Source organism: Euprymna scolopes, chromosome 22 (genome assembly GCF_053919585.1).
Source record: "Euprymna scolopes isolate OS-2025 chromosome 22, ASM5391958v1, whole genome shotgun sequence".
Lineage (NCBI taxonomy): Eukaryota > Metazoa > Mollusca > Cephalopoda > Sepiida > Sepiolidae > Euprymna > Euprymna scolopes.
The window spans coordinates 91,196,146-91,218,563 of record NC_136503.1 but is presented as its reverse complement, the minus strand read 5'-3'; the positions used below and the strand labels follow the sequence as shown (position 1 = coordinate 91,218,563).

Genomic DNA, 22,418 nt, shown 5'->3' with positions numbered 1-22,418 from the left:
CTCTTAGACCTTTTTCTCTCAACTTCCCCTGAGCTATGTTCATGTACCGTTCATTCTCCTCTAGGATCCTCCGACCACTCCGTCGTATCAGTTAAGATAAAAACGAAATGTAAGAAACCCCTAGACGTACCCTTCCACCGTACTGTATACCGATACTCTATGGCTGACTGGGATAGCTTCCGTACATTCATATCTGATTTAGCTCTTCACTCCATGTTTAAAAAGGAAGTGTCCTCTATAGTATCAGATCTGACCGAATGGTTAATTGTAGGCATAGACCAATTCATACCATCTAAAAAATTCCAACAAAAACCTAACAGCCAGCCTGATTCTCCCCAGAATGTGCTGCTGCTATCGCGCACAGAAATCACTTTTTCCATAGCTACCAACGTAATAGATGCACTGAGACTAAAGCTGCTTTCAGGACTGCCAGCAACCACTGTAAAAGAGTAATAAAAAATGCAAGAGAGCTATATGCCCAGTCTGTTAAATCCAAGGTAGCTGATCAGCGGCTTGGTTCCCACCAGTTTTGGCAAATAACAAATAGGATCCTGAACAGAAGTGTGCGTTCTATCCCAACCATTATCAATGGACCAGAGGTCATCTCGTCAGCATCAGACAAGGCCAAACTATTTGCAAAGAACTTTGCAGCTAATTCTACCCTATGCGACGAAGGCCATCAACTCCCCATATTTCCTCCTATAACACAGAACAAGCTAGGTAGCATACAAATATCCGTGCATGAGGTCGCCAAGCTAATAAAAAACCTAGATTCCAGTAAAGCAACTGGCCCTGATGGCATCCCAATTATAGTGTTAAAAAAGCTTCAACCAGAACTTGCTCCCATATTTACGAAACTATTTAAGCGCTGCCTTAAGGAGAAGTGCTTCCGACACCCTGGAAGACCTCATCAGTTTGCCCTGTATTTAAGAATTCAGGTGATAAGTCATCTCCCTCTCAGTACAGACCAATAAGTCTCCTCTGTGTTATGAGTAAGTTGCTGGAATCAATATTAAATAGAGAAATAGTTCACCACCTCAGCAGGAATAACCTTCTTAGTGACACGCAATATGGTTTCCGCTCTGCAAGATCTACCGCAGATGTGCTGACGGTTATATCCCACAGGATTAGTGAATCTCTTGACAAAGGCTTCCTTTCTAGGGCAATTGCTCTTGACATATCAAAGGCCTTCGACAAGGTATGGCATAAGGGTCTACTTCACAAGATTTCCAGCTACGGTATAACTGGAAATTTTTTCTCAATCATTAAATCATTTCTCTCCGATAGGCTCATAAGAGTAGTGGTAGATGGACAAAAATCGGAGGCCTGCAATATAAATGCTGGAGTCCCTCAGGGGTCAATCCTCGGCCCAACTCTCTTCCTGATCTACATCAATGACCTCCCTAAACACATACTTAAATCATTCGTTGACATCTATGCTGATGACACGACCATCTACGGTAACACATCAAAGACTGTAAACGACAAAGTTCTCTCTGATTCTCTCTCCTCTGATCTCGAGCGCGTGGTTCAGTGGGGGAAGAAGTGGCTAGTTACCTTTAATGCATCTAAAACCAAACTCCTATCCTTACATCATCAACGCTCTGATCCCCAGCTGGCATCAATTGTGATGGATGGCTCTCGTCTGGGTGAGGCCCCGTGTTTTGACAAGCTTCTGGGCTTAACCTTTACTCCTGATCTGAAATGGAACACGTACATCAAGTCTGTTGCCAAGGTCGCTGGAAAGATGGTGGGATCCTTCTACCACTCCAGAAGATATCTCACTACTGATGCAATTCTCTATCTATATAAAAGCCAAGTACGTCCAAGGATGGAATACTGTTGCCATATCTGGGCAGGAGCTGCCAAAAACAGCCTATCATGCCTTGACAGAGTACAAAATAGACTTCGTGGCTTAGTGGGGGATGCCCTTTTCTCTACCCTGCAACCCCTCTCCCACAGAAGAGACGTTGCGAGCCTATCCTTGTTTTATCGTTATTTTCATGGCAGGTGCTCGTCTGAACTCCAATCCCTGGTCCCCCCTCGCCAATCTTTCATGAAAAACACCCGTCTAGCTGAATCCACTGTGAAAAATTTCCCCCACTCTATATCTGTGCCTAAATCAAAACGCGGATTCCATGAACAAAGCTTCTTTCTTAGAACTGCACGCCTGTGGAACTCTGTTCCGTCTGCCTGCTTCCCTCCGGACTACAACTTGGATGTCTTCAAGTCTAATGTTAACAAATTCCTAATGAACCGCCCCCTTAAGTAAACACTCCATCAAATCTCCACACTAACGTAATGTACTTGCAATAACCCTTATCCCTGAGTGGCTTCTGGGCCTTGATAAGTGGTGATCACTGTGTAAAAAAAAACAAAAAAAAACATGCTAAAACACCAGGCCAATATTCAATTGTCCAATTGTGCAGATTAATCGGTCCAAAATGCAATCATAAACACCTACCCGAAATTTTTTACCACTGATCCAGACAGATTATTGAACACGATCGAGGTCCTGGTAACCCAGAAAGCGAACCCAATGGTACACCGTATCACATTTGCATCAATGTCCCAGACTGAGCGTGAATCAATCCAGCAGTACCGAGTTCGTCTCAGAGTGACAGCACTGGATTGTGACTTCTCTTGCCCCTGCTGCAGCTATGACCTATACGACGTTTACATGAAAGACCAGCTAATAAGGGGAATAGCAAATGACGCACTCCAGACGGACCTACTAGCTAAAGCCGGCTCACTGAAATCACTTGAACAGAATATTTGCCATGCCGAGGCATTTGAGTCCGCACTACGGGACCAGACTACAATGAGCAACACATTGGACATATCTGCCTTCCGGATGTCTACATATCGAAAACAGAGAAGCGTCGTGTCCCCACTAAAAGGAGCCCAGACTCGCATTAGCCCCCCCCCCTCAAATTGCAATTACAACAATGACTTGAGGTCAACACCCCATTGCAGTGGTTGTGGAAACAGTCAACATGGCACCCCGGGGATGAAACCTCACCATCTATTTTGCCCAGCATGGGGCCAAACATGCAGCAATTGTGGAAGATCAAACCACTTTGCCCAAGTGTGCCGCTCGTTCAAGAAGGAACGCCGCAGAGCTGCTGTCAAAAGCGCCGAACTTGACGAGGCAGCAATAGACAGCCTGATCAAGCAACAACCAAGTACTCGTCCACACCAATAGAGCAAGTTACCGAAATAAAGGCAACGGTAACCCCATTTTCACCCAATCCGGACCCAAGGAAGAGAAACAACATCCCTGAAAATAATAGCACCAACATGATGATATTCCCTGACAGTGGTGCCACTATATGTCTAGGTGGCACAATACACTTGAGACACATGGACCTCACCATAGACAACCTGATCCCATCGAGGAAAGTTGTTCGAGCAGTCGGGGATTCCACTCTTGAATGTCAGGGTTGGTTGCCAGTGACATTCAGTGTGGGGGGACACACAACCAAACAAGCTCTCTACATTTGTGAAAGGATAAAACGGCTTTATTTCAGCAAGGCGGCCTGCATTGATGTTGGGATATTACATAAGGAATTCCCAAACCCATTGATGGCTATGCAGTCGTTAGAAGTCGAAAATAAAGTGCAGGATACAGAAAACAGGGTCAAACCCTTACCGACGCGTCCAGACAGCCTCCCTTTCCCTGCCACCGAAGGCAACATCAGCAAATTAAAAGAGTGGCTGTTAGAATGTTTTGCGGACACTACATTCAAGAACGACGGGGTATTTCCCTCCATGACTGGACCTCCAGCACACATTCACCTGAAGGAAGGGGCTATTCCAAAAGCCAGACATAACCCAATCCTGGTGCCTTACCATTTGAAAGAACAGGTCAAGCAAGACCTCTGGAACGACGTGGGGAGGGGCATCATTGCTCCAGTGCCCGTTGGCACACCAACTGACTGGTGCAGAACCATGGTGATCACTGTGAAAAAGAATGGCAAGCCGAGACGTACCATCGACTATCAGTACCTTAACACACAGTGCAAACGGGAAATACATCATACCGAATCACCCTTTCGATTGGCATCGCAGGTACCACCCAAAAAAAAAAAAAAAACGGTATTGGACACCATTGATAGATATCACTCAACCCTGTTGGACAAAGAATCTCAGCCACTGATAACTTTCATCACGGAATGGGGGAGATTCATGTATCTCCGAACCCCCCAGGGGTATCTAGCATCTGGAGATGTCTACACATGTAGATTTGACAAAATAATTGAGGATATCCCCCGCAAAATAAAGATCGTCGACGGCACTCTACTTTACGACTCGGATATCAAGGAATCATTCCCACACACATTCGATTTCTTGCTACATTTTGCAAAGAATGGAATCGTCTTGAACAAAGACAAGTTTCAATTTTGCCAAGATGTTGTGCAATTTGGCGGCCTCCAAATTACACCCTCCGGGATAACCCCTTCGGAACCAATATTAGACGCAATGTCCAACTTCCCAGTACCAAAAAACATCACTGACGCAAGATCCTGGTTTCGGCTTGTAAATCAGGTAGCCTGGGCATACTCGCTAGGACCAGTAATGCTACCATTCCGCGATCTTGTGAAAAAGGACTCGCATTTCACGTGGAACCAGGACCTTGAGAATGCATTCAAGCAGTTGAAACAAGCCATTGTCGACCTTGTTCATAAGGGTGTCGTAACATTGGACAAGAATCGAACCACTTGCCTAGCCCCTGATTGGAGCAAAGAAGGAATGAGCTTCCTGCTTCTTCAGAAACACTGTTCGTGTACCATGGAAAAGGCCCCCGTGTGCTGCCCAGAAGGTTGGCACCTGGTATTCGCAGGTACACGCCGATAGAAGGCGAAGCAGCAGCAATCGCATGGGCGTTAGAAAAATGCCGTGTGTTTGTTATGGGTTGCCCTAATCTCATAGTGGTGACAAATCACGAGCCACTGAAGGGCCTGTTTGGTGATAGAGATCTAAGCAAGATCCAGAACCCCCGACTGTTTAGATTGAAGGAAAAAACTCTGAGATACCACTTCAACATACAACATTGTCCTGGGAAATGGCATAGGGGGCCCAACGCTTTCTCCCGTAACCCAACGGCCGTGATGAACGCCCTCCTTGATGTATTTCCCTTCCAGCCTTCCAAATCAGACACTTCAGAATCCGAGAACCTCAATAGCATAGTTGAATCTACTGCTCTCATATCAACATTTGGGTACAATGACAACGTAGCGATCACATCACCAGCCACCATCAAGGCAGCAGGACATCATGTACCAAAAGTTGATAAGTACGGTACAGCAAGGTTTTCCTGAAACACGAACTCTCACTTCACCCGAAGTCTGTGAGTACTGGGAAGTACGGCACCGCCTCCGCACCCATGATGACCTGGTGCTCTTAGACAGAAGAATAGTCGTTCCAAAAGGTCAACGAGGAAATATACTGCGCTGCCTGCATTCAGCACATCAGGGCATAACTGGAATGGAAGCCCGAAGCAAACGAATCCATATATTGGCCTGGAATGAATGCCTCCATCCGCAATACCAGGGAGAACTGCATAGCTTGTACAAGGATCGCACTGAGCCAGCCCCGGGAACCAATTACATTGACACAGTCCCCAGAGTGGCCATTCCAGCAGATTGTCATGGATCTGTTCAACGTTGGTGACCACAGATACCTTGCTTGCGCTGACAGATTAACTGGCTGGCTCATCTTGTACCACCTAACCTAAGGAAAGGCAACCACCTCTCAGCTCATCTCAATTCAGCACAACATCTTCATTGGATTAGCTGGCTCACCCTAGCAATATTCTACAAAGCTCAGCACTTGCCATGGAAATAATAATAAAACAAAGACAGGCTCACAACGTGGGAGAGAGGCTGCAGGGAAGAGAAAAGGGCATCCCCCACTAAGCCACAAAGTCTATTTTGTACTCTGTCAAGGCAGGATAGGCTATTTGTAGCAGCTCCTGCCCAGATATGGCAGCAGTATTCCATCCTTGGACGTACTTGGCTTTATATATAGATAGAGAATTGCATCAGTAGTGAGATATCTTCTGGAGCGGTAGAAGGAACCCACCATCTTTCCAGCGACCCTGGCAACAGACTTGATGTACGTGTTCCATTTCATATCAGGAGTAAAGGTCAAGCCCAGAAGCTTGTCAAAACATTGAGCTTCTCTTAGGCGAGAGCCATCCATTACAATTGATGCCAGTTACAGTTACAGTTGATGGTGTAAGATAGGAGCTAGGTTTTAGATGCATTAAAAGTAACCAGCCACCTCTTCCCCCACTGAACTAAGAACGGAGATCAGAGGAGAGAGAATCAGAGAGAACTTTGTCATTTACAGTCTTTGATGTGTTACCGTAGATGGTCGTGTCATCAGCATAGATGTCAACGAATGATTTAAGTATGTGTTTAGGGAGGTCATTGATGTAGATCAGGTAGAGAGTTGGGCCCAGGATGAACACCTGAGGGACTCCAGCATTAATACTGCAGGCCTCTGATTTTTGTCCATCGACCACTACTCTTATGAGCCTATCGGAGAGAAATGATTTAATGATTGAGAAAACATTTCCAGTTATATCATAGCTGGAAATCTTGTGAAGTAAGCCTTTATGCCATACCTTGTCAAAGGCCTTTGATATGTCAAGAGCAATTGCCCTAGAAAGGAAGCCTTTGTCAAGGGATTCGCTAATCCTATGAGATATAACCGTTAGCACATCTGCTGTAGATCTTGCAGAACGGAAACCATATTGCGTGTCACTAAGGAGGTTATTTCGTCTGAGGTGGTTGACTATTTCTCTATTTAGTATGGATTCCAGCAACTTACTCATGACACACAGGAGACTTAAAGGTCTGTACTGAGAGAGAGAGGACTTATCACCGTAATTCTTAAATACAGGGCATACTCATTAGGTTTTCCAGGGTGTTGGAAAGCACTTCTCCTTCAGGCAACGCTTAAACAGTTTTGCAAGTATGGGAGCAAGTTCAGGTTGAAGCTTTTTTAACACTATAATTGGGATGCCGTCAGGGCCAGTTGCTTTACTGGAATCAAGGTTCTTGATTAGCTTGGCGACCTCATGCACCGATATTTGTATATTACCATGCGTAGATCTCTAGCAGTCTCGGGTGGTATCTGCAAATTGAGTGTTCCCAAAACATTATAAAAGACGAGTCGCTGGGAGGAGTGGTGGAAAGCGTTTAAGACATGTGAATAGAGAATGTTGACATGTATCTCGTGTAATTAACAACAAACTCTACTTGACTCAACTTGTGACTAGTGAACCTCCGCTTTATATTTTAACCAAAAAGTTTTCTTGCTTTGCATTAGACAAAGACTTTTGATACAAGCTATTCCAGCTGTATTCTAATTATAGCTCTCAGACAGTTTGACCTCCGACTCATCCCCGAGTTCAGTGGTGCAGTAACAGACGTTCCAATAGTAGAATGGCTACAGGATGTAGAGTTAACGTGTGAGCTGTGCGAGGTAATCAAGGTGGAGCGAGTACTGCCGCCGTGGCTGAAGGGTGTGGCTCGTGAGACGTATTGGCAACTCTCAGAGGACCAACGTGTAAAGGCTTATGAGACAGATTCGTTTATGGCATTGGAACAGTTCACCATCCGCTGCCTTCGGCTAAGGGAGATCGTGGATAAGTTTTTGATGGATTTGCAGCGGCTAGCACACCTGGTAAGTGAAATGCCACCAGAGTGTTGGATAAAGGGAGCCTTCGTAAATGGATTGGCATGCCATGCAAAGGGACTTTTGCAAGCCTCAACCCAAATGGACAAGCTGTCATTGAAAGAGCTGCTTGAGAGAGCTCGTGCCGTGCTGATGGATACCAGAGATGAGGAGGTCGTTGCTGCGGTGCAACCTCGAGAGGCCACATATGCACCTACACCACTGCTTACAGCTAGCGAGAACACCAGAAGTGTTAACTGCTTCAGATGCGGGGGCCCAAACCATTGGACCCGTGATTGCCTTTCGTCGCGGTCAATGACCACGAAGCCTAGCAGACCGCGATGTCACAAATGCAAAAGCCGGGGACTCCTTGCTCGCGCCTGTTCGGGAAATGGGCTAGGGCAGGAAGTTATAGTACCAGTCTTCTCTCCAGATCATCATTAAACAAGACGCTACCTGCAGTGAGCGTACGCATTAACGGGCGTGAGTGCCACGCGCTTGTGGACACGGGTTGCGCCCAGACACTTGTGCGCAAAGAACGTTTCGACACTTCAAAAATGACAAGAACTCCGGTTCTGACTGTAGGCGGGAGCTCGTTGTCCTGTTGCGGTGAAAGTGTCATCCACATAAGCATCGGTAGTGGACCTGAAGTAGCCGTGCAAGCTCTGATTATGGACAGGGAGTTACTTGGGTACGATTTACTCTTAGGAATGGACGCAATTGTGCAGCTGGGTGGAGTCATAGTAGATGGGGCTGGGAATGTGACGTTTTCCCAACGCGAAGAGTGCATTTGCGCGGCACTCACCCTAGATAAGCCTGATTTTCGTGCAGAGTGCGACCAGTGTACAAAGTCCTGGGCATGGCTTGGAAATGATTGGACGAATAACTGCCAGAGAATTTGTTCAATAGAGTGCCAGAGTACAAGATTTCCCCCCCCCCCCCAGTGCTCACATAGAGTATGATAGGGAACTGCAGACCTGGATCGACAATGGATGGCTGGTTCCTTATCCTGAGAAGGCACTAGGGCCTCCAAAGTGTTTAATCCCACTAATGGTGGTTGTCCAGCCAAACAAACAAAAAGTGAGGGCAGTGCTCGATTTAAACGAACAAGTGGATCCCTTTACGGCCTGCGCAGACGTATGTGCTGATAAATTACGGGAATGGCGGTAAGCAGGGTCTAATGTGTGCATGCTTGATCTTCGGAATGCATACCTTCAACTGCATGTACATCAGTAACTATGGTCTTATCAGACAGGGACTTTGGTTTTCATACATAAATAAATTTCACAGTGTGTAAAGATTATTTGATACTGGAGATATTCATAATTGTACCTTATTTGCAAAGAGGGCAGATATGACATATGAGAAATATTTATCATTGATACGTGTCTGATATAAATATAAAAAAAGAAATATATAAAGAAATTTAAAATAATATAATGAAACTTTGGAAACAAATCTTCCCTTGCTGTTAGTTCATATCATTTGAGATCATATTAGCAAGTTTTAGTCGTCCCTCCATCAAGACTTTGGGAGAAATATCAGATATTTTATAATAGATATTCAAAATTAGGAAAACAAATGACTATGATTGGAGCATTTTATGACTGTTAAATGGGGTATATGAATGTTACAAAAAATTAGAAGAAAAATGGACGTTCCCCTTAATGTATGACAGGGCAAAGTTTACACTTACTATTACATAAACACTGACATAACACTGATGATAGCCATTGGTTTGGATGAAACCAACAGCAACGGAACTTGTATCATTGTGCAATTTCATGTGATTAACAAAATCTGCCTTGGACAACAGAGCCCTATCACACACCTCACAGATTGGCTGCTTCAAAGTGTTGTGCGTCCCTGTATTTCAGTGCCCTCCACTACTTGCGATTAGATGCTAGGGACTTCGAACTGCCAACAGGAACATGAAAGCTCACCAGACTCTACTTGATGCTATCACGAAAACGATTTTTGGACTTGTCCTGGGGTCTTTTGCCAAGGAAGAGCTCACCATAAAACAACTGTTTTGGGAGTCGATAGTCATCAAGTTGGACAAGATGACCCACCCAACGCATCTGGTTCTTAATAACAATGGTAGCAATACTGGTGATTTTTGCCTTTTTTTTTTTTTTTTTTTTTTTTTTACATAGGCATCACCACTTATCAAGGCCAAGAGGCCACTCAAGGATAAGGGTTAAAGAGTGTACAGTAGAAATTGGACAACCTTATTTAAAACATGTATCAGGGACAAAACTGCCCCACTTTAAACCAAGAATGTGTCTAAGGCAGTGCTGATGAAACCTCTTGAGCTGTTCTACATGTGACCGGTACAAAGTCTGTTTCAGAGGCACATGTTTGAAATATTGATATTTTAGTTGTCACAGTTAGATCACCGTCAGACCAGACTCTATCTTGTAACCTTCCGAATGCGTCTGATGCTTTGCTGATTCCCTTTCTTATTTCTGCATCAAGAGTGCCATCATTTGATAAAGTACTATCAAGGTAGACAAAATTTTTTATGACTTCAAGCGCTTTCCATAAACAAAGATATCCGGTTCCACATGCAGATCACCAGGAGCACGAGTGTACATGACCTTAGTCTTCTTAATGCTAATTGTCAATCCGAAGCAAGTACAAACATTTGTGAAGAGATCCATCATCAATTGCATATCTACTGGGAAGTGTGTCACCAGGTCAGCATCATCAGCATACAACAGCTCCCTAAAAAACTCATCACTAACAAGTGTTTTGGCTTGGAATCATCTTTCCAGTCGTTTAAGTTGACAAGCACCTGGCAAAGAGGCACATGCTGCTCGATACACTCTTCTAAAAGCTGTCTAGCAGAAACCATGGTCCCTTGCACCTCTAAAACCAGACTGGGACTCCGGAAGGATATCAGGACAAATACACTTCTCCAATCGGTTCGGAAAGAGCTGTGAAAAATACCTTTGGGGTTAATAAAATTGCTAAAAAAGATGGTATATCTATGGATGGAGATATATATGATTTTCAGAATGTGAGAGATTATATATAATAAATTCCACAGCCAAACAACATCGCAGCCCACAAGAGCCATGACAGTCAACAAACCGGAAGTCCAAAACTCGAGTTTCGCCCTCATTTGGGCTCATCAGTTAGACACATCTAAACTCAGGATTTGAAACCCAAGCTTCTTGCATGCAAGGCAAGCACTCTACCAACTGAGTAAACACCTCACACACAAGAAATTCTATTAACCAACACAGATCAAGCAAACCGTGATGAAATCCGACTGGGATGCAGTCATCCAACCAGCTAATAACCCCAAGCCGATATCTCACTTGCCTCGCATGCAAGAGGCTCGGGTTTCGAATCCTGAGTTCAGATGTGTCTAACTGATGAACTCAAATGAGGGCGAAACTCGAGTCTTGGACTTCTGGTTCGTTGACTGTCATGGCTCTTGTGGCTGCACCGTTGTTTGGCTGTGGAATTTATTTTGATTTTTTTTACATGGTAGTCACCACTTATCAAGGCCCGAAGGCCACTTGGGGATAAGGGTTATTGCGTGTACAGTAATCAATGGGACAATATCTTAGTAATCGTTAGTAATGGAGATCTGATAAAGTGTCTTACTTAAGGGGACGGTTTATCAGTAATTTGTTTATGTTGGACTTGAAAACATCCAAGTTGTAGTCAGGTGGGAAACAGACAAATGGAAGAGAGTTTCACAGGCGTACACTTCTAAGAAAGAAGTTTTGTTCATGGAATGTACATTTGATTTAGGCACAGATAAAGAGTGGGGAAAATTACTGACAGTGGTTTCAGCTAGACGAGTGTTTTTCGTGAAAGATTGGCGAGGGGGGACCAAAGATTGGAGCTCAGACGAGCACTTCCCATGGAAATAAGGATAAAACAAAGACAGGCTTGCAAAGTCCCTTCTGTGGGAGAGAGGTTGCAGGGAAGAGAAAAGGGCATCCCTCACTAGGCTACGAAGTCTATTTTGTACTCTGTCAAGGCAGGATAGGCTGTTTTTAGCTTCTGCCCAGATATGGCAGCAGTACTTCATCCTTGGACATAGTTGGCTTTTATATAGATAGAGAATTGCATCAGCAGTGAGATATCTGAGTGGTAGAAAGATTCAACAATTTTTCCAGCGATCTTGGCAACAGATTTGATGTACGTGTTCGATTTCAGATCAGGAGTAAAGGTCAATCCCAGAAGCTTGTCAAAACATGGAGCTCCCCCAAGACAAGAGCCATCCATTTCAATTAATGCCAGATGGGGATCAGGAGCGTTAGGAGCTTGGTTTTAGATGCATTAAAAGTAACCAACCGCCTATTCCCCCATTGTACCATGCACTCAAGACCAGAGGAGAGAGAATCGGAGAAAACTTTATAATTTACGGCCTTTGATGTGTTGCCATAGATGGTCGTGTCATCAGCATAGAATTGAAAAAAAAAAAAAAAAAAAAACCACCCATTCCTGCTTTTTCTTTGTGCAAAACCTAACTGTTTTTAAATACTAAAACGTTACAACTATTACCATATTAAACAAACTTTTAATATTAAAAAGTAAAAAAATATTACCATATTAAAAAAAAAAACTTTCCTCAACAGTATCGGTGTCGAGGAAAGTTTCTGATTTCAGCCGACACCGATTACCGGAACCATTGCATTATTTCGTTTTTTGTTTTTTTTCGTTTTGCAGCCTGCCTTTTTTTTCATATATTATTTTTTTCAATTAGCGGTATTTACTTTTTTATTTTTTATTTTATTTTTTTTTTCCTTTTCTCTATTGTGTGCATCCTGTTTTTATAATTGAAAAAAAAAAAACCCACCCATTCCTGCTTTTTTTTTTATAACAATTTATTTAAAAAAAAAAAAAAAGGGTAAATTTTTACTTTAGGTCCACCTCCACAATTTTTAAGATGGATAAGTAGGGGTTGTTTATTCTGAAAGCTGTTCTTAACATGAGGAGGATGGGGGTATTTATTCCAAAACCCGTTTTTTACATGGGGAGGTTAGGGGTGTTTATTCTGAAAGCCATTCTTAACATAGGAAGATTGAGGGTGTTTATTCCTAAAGCCGTTCTTAACATGGGGAGATTGTCGGTTTTTATTCCAAAAGCCGTTATTTCTTCTTCTTCTTCTTCTTCTTAGAATCTCCGTGCGTTCACTGACGCAGCTGGGCGAATCTTTTTTTTCTTTTCTTTTTCTTCTTCATTTCTTTAGGTCGAGTGGAAGAATGTCCGTGCGTTCACTGCCGCAGCTGGGCGAATTTCTTTTTCTTTTCTTTCTGGTCCCCTCATTTTATAGTCATAAACCGGCTCCCAGCGGCTGTGATATTTTAGGCCTGGGGAGCTCTGCCATTGGTTGATAATTCTTTTATGGTTTCTTATTTTTCTTTTTCCAAACAGAAGCGATGCGTGGAGCCATGTGCAAACGACAATTTTTTATTTTGTTTCTTATGCTGGAGACGTTAGCATCCGGTTGGCATGTTCCCACACATTTATTCCAAAAGCCGTTTTTTATATGGGGAGGTTAGGGGTGTAAATCCTTTAAAATTACCACTATTAGATATGCTGAAAATGAAAATAACGTTTAAAATTCCAGGAAACGAGTAATTTCCAAGATATGAAGAAATAGTTTAAAAAAGTGGGGGATGACCTTTCTATATTAATTTAACGTAAAATGAACACCCACTTTACAGCCATCTTTTTTAGGGGGGGTTATTTGGTGATTGTGGCGCAGTAGACGAACATAAAATCTACATAAAAAAACTTGTTTTCCATAGGTTTTCGGGTGTGCTGAAAATGAATAAACAAAATGTAAGAGTATCTTGTGTAGTTTCCGACGTGTAGGAGACGGGGAGTCTCGTCGTGGGTAACGAAGCGTTTCACTGAAGCATCACGGCAACACACAGCGAACCAACAAACAATGACAGCCACGGCGCGAAGGTAATTAACAAAGCTCAGCTGACTGCACGAATAGAAACGGAACCCAACGGTCACTAACGGAACCCAACGGTCACTGTACTGATCGCCACGAACGTCAGAACCCGACTGCCTCGCACCTCTAATGGACTGATTTTTATTCCTCAAGATGGCTTAGCTAATTTGCATTCCCGCGAGATCTCGCGCGATTCCGTCTCTAATAAAAGCAGGCAGGCGCCATCTTGGAACTCATTCTTCCGCTGCCCCGACCACAAGATCAGCCACCACCCCGCACGCCAAGCACACACGGACCCTCTTGCGCCGAGGGCTACGGTTAGTCTCACACTCCCCCCCTTGTCTCCAGATCACATACGTGACACGGCGGACGTGGCCGTTTGATTCGAGCACTCCTGCGGAGGGGTATTGCCGGGACTTCCTCATCGGAGCTCTCAGAAGTGGCATCGGAAGCATCAGCATCAGCATTAGAGCCCGCAGTTGAGTCATCAGGTTCGTGGGGCACAGGTTGGATCCATCGCTCATCGTCGGATGACACGCTACTTCCACTGCTCGCCGATTGGTCAGCACTTAGAGCAGGCCGGACATCCCTTACGTGGCGCGGAGTGTCATCGACTAGTATGGCCTGTTCACTGATGACGCCGGTGACCCGCCCCCTCCAAAAGCTGCTGGTGCACCGGCCGCCGGGTGGCTTCACCCAGACGGTGTCTCCCACTTGGTACGTCCCCTGGGGTTCTCGTTGGTCGGGTAGACACACTTCAACGTCCCTGACGCGCACGTGGTAGTGATGAATCGCATCAGCGGGCGCACTGCCGCCAGTCACGGCGTCCTTAGGCATTGTGTTGTATCTGTAATCCGCCTCCGCGATCATACACTTCTTCCTGGCCGCAATCCTCTTCACGGTTCGGTGGCACCGCTCCGCTATGCCGTTGCTGCTCGGCACATACGCGCATCGGTGTCGAAGGCGGATCCCCCAGTTGTCCATAAAATGCCTGAATTCCCTGCTGCAGAACGCCGTGTCGTTATCCGTGAGGATCTCCTCAGGCGGCCCCCTTTCGTAGAATATGGATTCCAATTCGTGGATGACACTGGTGGAATCCTGCCTCGCTAATTGGCGCCAAATCGCGAACCTCGTTGGCTCGCAATCTATCAGCGTGAGGAAGTTTTGGCTGCCGTAGTGCAGTCCACTCCCAGCTGTCCTTTCCGCCATCTGGCTGGGGCGGGGTCGATGAACTGGCACGTTTGGCACTCCCTGACCACTGCTCTTACTGCGCTTTTTGGTATTGATGGTCTAGCAAACTTCACAAAGTAGTAGGTCCGTTGTACTCCGGGGTGCCCACTGTCGTGATGTATCTTCCTGATTTTGTCCTCCTCGATGGAGGCAGCACACAGAGGCAATGGCTTAGCTTCTTTCTTCATAGCCTCATACCATCTCCGCGGTACCCGAGTGAGCTTGTCGGCGAGGTTGTAGTCCGAGGTGACGAGCACTACGTCTACGGACAGGTTGTACTCCGTCACTAGTTTTTTCACAGTCTCCAGCCTCCGTCTTATCAGCATTTCGCTGGCTGCCTTGGTGCATGCCCTGGCCTTGCTCGTGAGTGTGTCCGACACCCAGTGGTGCACGCAAAGTGAGTCAGTGTGCACACGCAGTTTCTTCACTTTCCATTGAAGTGCCAGGTTAATGCCCTTTATTACAGCGTCGAGTTCTGCCAGGTTGATATGGGCAGTATCATTCGCCGGTCGCAGCCAGCAGGCATCCTCAACTACGGCCCCATCAAAACTACACCGATCGCTAGAGAACTTGCGTCCACCCACACGCTCAGTTCTTCTCCCTGCACGCACCAGTCCCCTGTGGCGGGGTCATTCTTTTTCACACTAGCGACGGTCTCCTTTAACATTCGAACCAATAGTTCGTCGGTTATCTCATCATCCCAGCATTTGCCCTCCTTTTTATGACGCCTGTCGCCGTACGAACCCATCCGCATACTGGAAGGTGCCCCACAAGTTTCCCGCACAGAGAGAACACGGCACGTCTTGTGTAAACGTCGGGTACGTCGGGAACTGCGGTTCCACGCCTCCACTTCAGGATCCCTCGCTCCTCTTGAACGCTCAAGCCCAATACGCGGGCGCCATCCTCAAGCCGCTCAGAGTCCTTGCAGTTTAGACCAAACTCGGCAAGTTTGGATCTTACGCGCGAAGATGACACGATATCTTCGTTCACGTATATATCGTCAATGTACGCCGATGTTCCCTTTCTGATCCATTCTTCTTGTGACAACATGGCATTGACGATAGCCTTCATTATCTGGGGTGCTACGTTTAGCCCAAATCCGAGTCGCGTAAGACAGTATCTCTTCCCGGAAAACATCACTGTCTGGAAAGGCCACATCGCCTCGCCGATCCGGACCTGCAAGTATGCTTTTCTCAAGTCCAGTAGGGACACATTAGACCCCTGCCGGCGCCACTCTCGCAGCTTGCTGGCACAGACGTCGGCGTCCGCTGTGAATGCATCAACGTGCGCATTCAACTCGCGGTAGTCCATTACCGGCCTCACCTTTGACTTGTTAGGTTGGGCAACTGCCATCAGCGGTATCAGGCCCTTGGGGGGTCCAAGTTTGTCATAGGGGTATGGAATCAGCCAACCGTTCTTAATCCATTCACGGAGCTCGCTTTCATATGCAGGCCTTATCTGGTCGGGCATACGGTACTCTGCCACTTTGTTTTGTAGTTTGGCCGGTTCCTTGTCTTCTGACCACCTCCAAGTGGCGGCCCACGCCATCTGTTGGTCGTCAAACTCCGCACTGAAGTCCGGCTGGTCGACTCTTAGTGCTACGCACACCGGGGGCCTATCCTGAAACTCTGCAACGCCAGCGCGCGTTATGCGCACACCGCCCAGGGCTTTGATGGCATCGTAGCCTAGCAACAGGTCGAAACTCAGCGGCTTTTCGCGTGTCACCAGCGCTTCGACGTTGGCCGAGTTTCCAGTTCTTGTGCGAATGTGTACCACACCCACACTGCAACACATTTGTATTTTTCCAGTAATGGTAGTTATCCTGACGTTCTTCTTTTTCCACGCCCGACAGAAGTCCGCACACACTATGGTGCGGGAGCAACCAGAATCAAAGAGGACTGAACATAACGTGTCATTAACTCGGACCTGAATGACAGGGAGCGCCTTGTTTATTTTCTGTTCGGGGAAGAGGTCGGCACTGGCACCTTGTCCCCGTCCCCGTTTCCCGCACAGTCTCGGGCCATGTGCCCAGTCTTGTTACAGCGGTAGCAGCGAACAGCCGTCGACCGCCTTCTACAATTTCTTGCCATGTGGCCCCGCCCGTTGCATCTGTAGCAGATGACATCACCTTGCGGGCTGGGTCCCTGAGACGGTCCTTCGCCACTTGGTGGGGCCTGTGCGACGGTGACTACCGGTTCCTGCACCGTCGAGTCATCCTTCATTATTGTCCTGGCTCTGTCCACTAGGTCACTCAGCAGTAGTGAGGACATGGTAGAGGTTGCTCGCAGGAGCTGCTTTGCTCCAGCGGGGAGTCCTGACAGGAATTTGTAGGCTAGGGCCCTCTCGGGAAGACCGCCGAACAACACCGTCAGCTTCTTAAGCTCGGCGAGATACACGTCCACAGTTTCGCCCAAGCGTATAGACCTCGTCTCAAACTGCTCCCATGCAGTGGCGGGGTCAGTGGCGAACGCCCTGTACAACGCCGCCTTGATACTCGAGTAGTCACACTTCTCCTCAGCGCTGAGTTGCTGATATACAGCGAAGGCCCCGCCGGTCAGCCGCAGAGGAATCACGCGCTCGATATTTTTCACGCCGGACAACTGACAATGTAACTCGACCTTCTCAACCCAGCTGAGTACCGGGTCGGATCCGTCGAATTCCGGTATCAACTTTAGATCAAACCTATCCGCCATTGAAGAAAAGAAAACCAAGTTTGGAGTGGGGGGGGCCGAAATAGCTTGTAAGAGTATCTTGTGTAGTTTCTGACGTGTAGGAGACGGGGAGTCTCGTCGTGGGCAACGAAGCGTTTCACTGAAGCACCACGGCAACACACAGCGAACCAACAAACAATGATAGCCACGGCGCGAAGGTAATTAACAAAGCTCAGCTGACTGCACGAATAGAAACGGAACCCAACGGTCACTAACGGAACCCAACGGTCACTGTACTGATCGCCACGAACTTTCCTATGTGTTGACAATTTTCTGTGAAAATAAGCATCTTGTTTTTGAACAATATTTTGTTTAAATATGTCAAAAGACGAAACTGATGACATTGTCACATATGCGAGCAAAGTCAACGCCCAGTGTGAACTGTTTAAATTAAAGGATTTATCAGTGGACATAAACATGTCCACTGATAAATCTATACATATTCGTGCAGGGACTGACAGCACCGAAGGACAAGGATTTAAGGTCAAGGATATTATCAATCATGAAACAAGACCCGGAAATGAACTTGCAAAAGTGACAGAAGAATGTCAAAAATTGATAAATGTAAAAAGGGACACTACGAGGATAGAGGGAAAAGCCACATCCCAAGTCCAGGTAGTAAAACAGAAGACATTTCCAAAAGACAAAGGGAAAAGTTTTGAATGTTGGAGTTGTGCGGGTCCGCACTTAAGAAAAAACTGCCCTTATAAAGACCAACGTTGTACCAAATGTGGCCTAGTGGGACACCGGGCATCCCACTGTCGAACTAAGCAAGACAAAAGACGGAAATGGAAGCCAAAAGTAAATGTGGTCTTGTCTAAAGAAGAAATAAAACAAGGAGGGAAACGGAAATTCGTTCACACACAAATAAATGGTCACTCAGTGAAGCTACTTTTAGACACAGGTAGCCATATATCAATTATTGACGAAGTGACCTGGAAGAGAATTGGTGGTCCAAAACTGAGAAAAACACAAAAAATTGCAAAAGGTGTTTCCGGAGAGCGATTAAAATTCATGGGAGAATTTAATTGCAGTGTTTCTCTTGGATCGAAAACTTTTTCCTCAAACCTTACAGTTGTTCCAGGAATAAATTCTTGCCTTTTTGGAATTGATTGGATTGTTTTGTTTGATTTATGGGAGCTACCCATAAATTCATTTTGCAATAATGTAAGAGCGTTGGAAAAGAAAAATTCCAAAGAAAATGACCATTTTCTGGAAGTGTTAAAAAGTGAATTCCCCAAAGTTTTTTCAGAGGGATTAGGAGTGTGCACCAAAACTGAAGTAAATTTTGAATTAAAACAGAATGTGAAACCTGTTTTTAGAACAAAAAGAAATGTGCCTTTTTCGTCAAAAGAAGATATTGAAATTGAACTAAAAAGACTACAGAAGAATGGTGTAGTCGAAAAAGTTGACTATTCTGAGTGGGCGAGCCCCACTGTGTACGTTAAAAAGAAAAATAAGAAGATTCGGGTATGTGCCGATTTTTCTACAGGCCTTAATGACTGTCTGATGGATCATAGTTATCCACTTCCATCTCCTGAAGACATTTTTACAAAGCTGAATGGAGGTAGAATTTTCTCCAAAATCGACTTATCGGAAGGTTACCTTCAGGTAAAAGTCAGTGAAGAATGTTTTAAGTATTTGTGTATCAATACCCATCTAGGACTTTTCCGACTAAAAAGACTTCCTTTTGGATTAAAAGTGGCCCCAGCACTATTTCAGCAAATAATGGATACGATGCTTGCTGATTTAGATGTTGTAATCGCATATTTGGATGACATCCTTGTCAAAAATAAAAATGTACAGGAACATAAGGAACACATCAGAGCAGTTTTCGAAAGAATTGAGGAATTTGGTTTCAAGTTAAGTGCCGAAAAATGTGAATTCTTTTTAAAACAGATAAGATATCTTGGTCAAATTATCGACAGCAAAGGCAGAAGACTGGATCCTCAGAGAACAGAAGCAATCGAGAGGATGCCAGCACCCAATAATGTTGCCCAGTTACAATCTTTTTGGGGTTTGGCTCAATATTATGCTATTTATATTCCAAACATGCATAAGTTGAGAGCACCATTGAATGATTTGTTAAAAAAAGGACAAAAGTGGATTTGGTCAAAAGAATGCCAAAATGCATTTGAAGATATTAAGAAATGCCTGCTATCAGATTTAGCTCTAGCACATTTTGATCAACAGAAAGAATTGATTGTTGCATCAGATGCAAGTGACTACGGAGTAGGATCAGTTCTTCTCCATAAACTTGAAGATGGATTAACAAAGCCAATAGCCCATGCATCCAGATCACTTTTGCTGGCTGAAAGAAACTATTCTCAAATTGAAAAAGAAAGCTTGGCGATTATTTATGCCATTAAAAAATTCCATAGATTTATTCATGGAAGGATGTTTACTTTGCAAACCGACCACAAACACTTATTGACTATTTTTGGCTCTAAAAAAGGCATACATACGCACACTGCGAACAGACTCCAACGATGGAGCATAATTCTACTAAATTATAACTTTAAAATGGAGTACATCCAAAAATGTAGGACATGCAGATGGATTGTCCAGGCTCATCCAAAAGTGTGCTGAACCTTTGGAAGACACAGTAATAGCTGCATTGACAGAGGAAAAAGAACTCTCCGAATTACTGTGCAACACAATCAGAGAGTTACCAGTGACTCTAGACGAAATAAATAAGGCAGCAGAAAAGGATGATTATATTGTGAAAATGAAAAAGTTGGTGTAATTAAATGGAAAATCAAAGAAAGACCCTAAAATTTTAGTCATACCGACTACGCTTCAGAGAAGAATTTTAAAAGAATTTCATAGTGGTCATCCAGGCATGTCGAGAATGAAAGCTTTAATGCGTGGATATACGTATTGGCCTAGGATGGACCAGGACATTGAAAAACTCGTAAGAGAGTGTCAAGGGTGTCAGCTAGCAGCAAAGGCACCACCTGTGCAGATACAACCGTGGCCAAAGACTGATACACCGTGGACTCGGTTACATATCGATTATGCAGGTCCTTTAAATGGAAATTATTTCTTAGTGGTCGTCGACAGTTTCACAAAATGGCAAGAAGTGTTGAAATACAAACACCCTACTTCGATGAGTACAATAGATGCACTAAGAGTTCTCTTCAGTCGTTTTGGAGTGCCTAAAACTATTGTGAGCGACAATGGCACCCAATTTACCAGCAAAGAATTTGAAGAATTCTGCAAGGCTCTAGCCATTGAACATTTAACAACGGCAATCTACCACCCAAGTTCAAATGGCCTAGCAGAGAGGTTCGTCAATACATTCAAAAGAGCCTTGAAGAAAAACCAAGGCATGGACACTGACGAGAAGAGTCTTGAACAATTTTTATCGGTGTACAGGATAACTCCGAACCCAAACACTGATACCGGTTCGTCACCAGCCGAACTGATGTTTGCACGGAAAATCAGATCTGTATTTGACAGAAGTTTACCAAGTGCAACCAGAGTGCAACAAAAGAAAATTTTCCAACAAGGTTTTACAAACCTGGTGACAGAATATTCTTCCTGAATTACAGGAGTGGAAAAAAATTTTGGGAGGAGGGAATTATCATGAAAACCATCGGACACATGCTATATTCTGTAAGAAGTAATAAATTCGACTGTCGCAGGCATATAAATCAGCTAAGACCTCGACACACTGATGACTACAAACAGGCAGAAGAAAATGACCTGCCCCTAGAGGTTTTGTACGATTCTTTTAATATTCCCCAACCCTTAACAGAACTTACTCCAGATTTGAGAGTTCCAGCTTCTCCACCAACTCCACCCACTCAAACGATATTGAGGAGAAAATGTACAAGGGTGAAAAGAAAAGTTAACCGGCTGAGCCCCAAGCCAAAAAGCAAACGATATTAAGCCAAATTCTCTTGGGAGAAATTGTCTTAGGGGGAGGTGTTATGGCAAGATGAGCAATTCACCGCCGGAACTTTTTATCGAAAGAACGTTATCACCGGTCACCGGTTGGGAGAGCCTTCCCTGGGCAGGAACACTTAAAAAAACGTAACATGCTGTCTCTGTAAATATTCTCAATAAACTTCTCTATTTCTTTATGACTTCAGAACCTCTTTATCCATTTATTTTCCTTGTGGAATACCTTTCTTGATTATCCTTTTATTACGGCCACCCACCGCAGGATATTTCATATATATATATATATATATATATATATATATATATATATATGAATTTAGCCGAATTGATTATTGAAGTGCTCATATTTTTGGTTCTATGGGACGAAACTACATGAAAATTTGCTGGCCTTTTTAAGATTATAAACTATTCTATGGTTTGAATTTTATAGCAAATGGTAAAAAAGGACCTATATTTTCAAACCAATAAAATATGCCAAATTTGCCTACAGTTTGTGTATATAGTGTCCTGGCAGGCCAACTTCAGTTTTGCTGCTTTAGTATGAATTTTGCTTATGTTATTTTTGCTTGGTTGTCTCCCCTATGGCTTTGCCAGGCCACTAATATATATACATATATATATATATATATATATATATATGCAAAATACAAAAAATATAATAATAATCTAAATACAAAAACAATAAAAGTTCCTAGTAAGGAAATATTAGCTTTTTTAAATCGAACTTAGGGAAAATCACAGGTACTTGTTTGTCCTTAAGACATGACGCCTTTGAAAAAATGTGTAATGTTGAACTATTTGATAAATACTTAATGAAAAATTATAAAATGATATAATTCTCATGCAAAAATTTACTTTTACAATATTAAAAACTAAAAAAATAACATTAAATTTTCAATTTTCTCTAATAAATTTCTGCTACAATTTTTTTACAGTTAAATTGTGATTAC

The 22,418-nt window shown here is 44.2% G+C and overlaps 1 protein-coding gene across 1 annotated transcript in view; it reads left to right on the top strand.

Moving 5' to 3' along the window:
- Nucleotides 1-22,418, top strand: part of LOC145243541 (polyribonucleotide nucleotidyltransferase 1, mitochondrial-like) — a 1,193,685-nt gene that overhangs the window by 1,011,535 nt on the left and 159,732 nt on the right. The window lies entirely within an intron of this gene.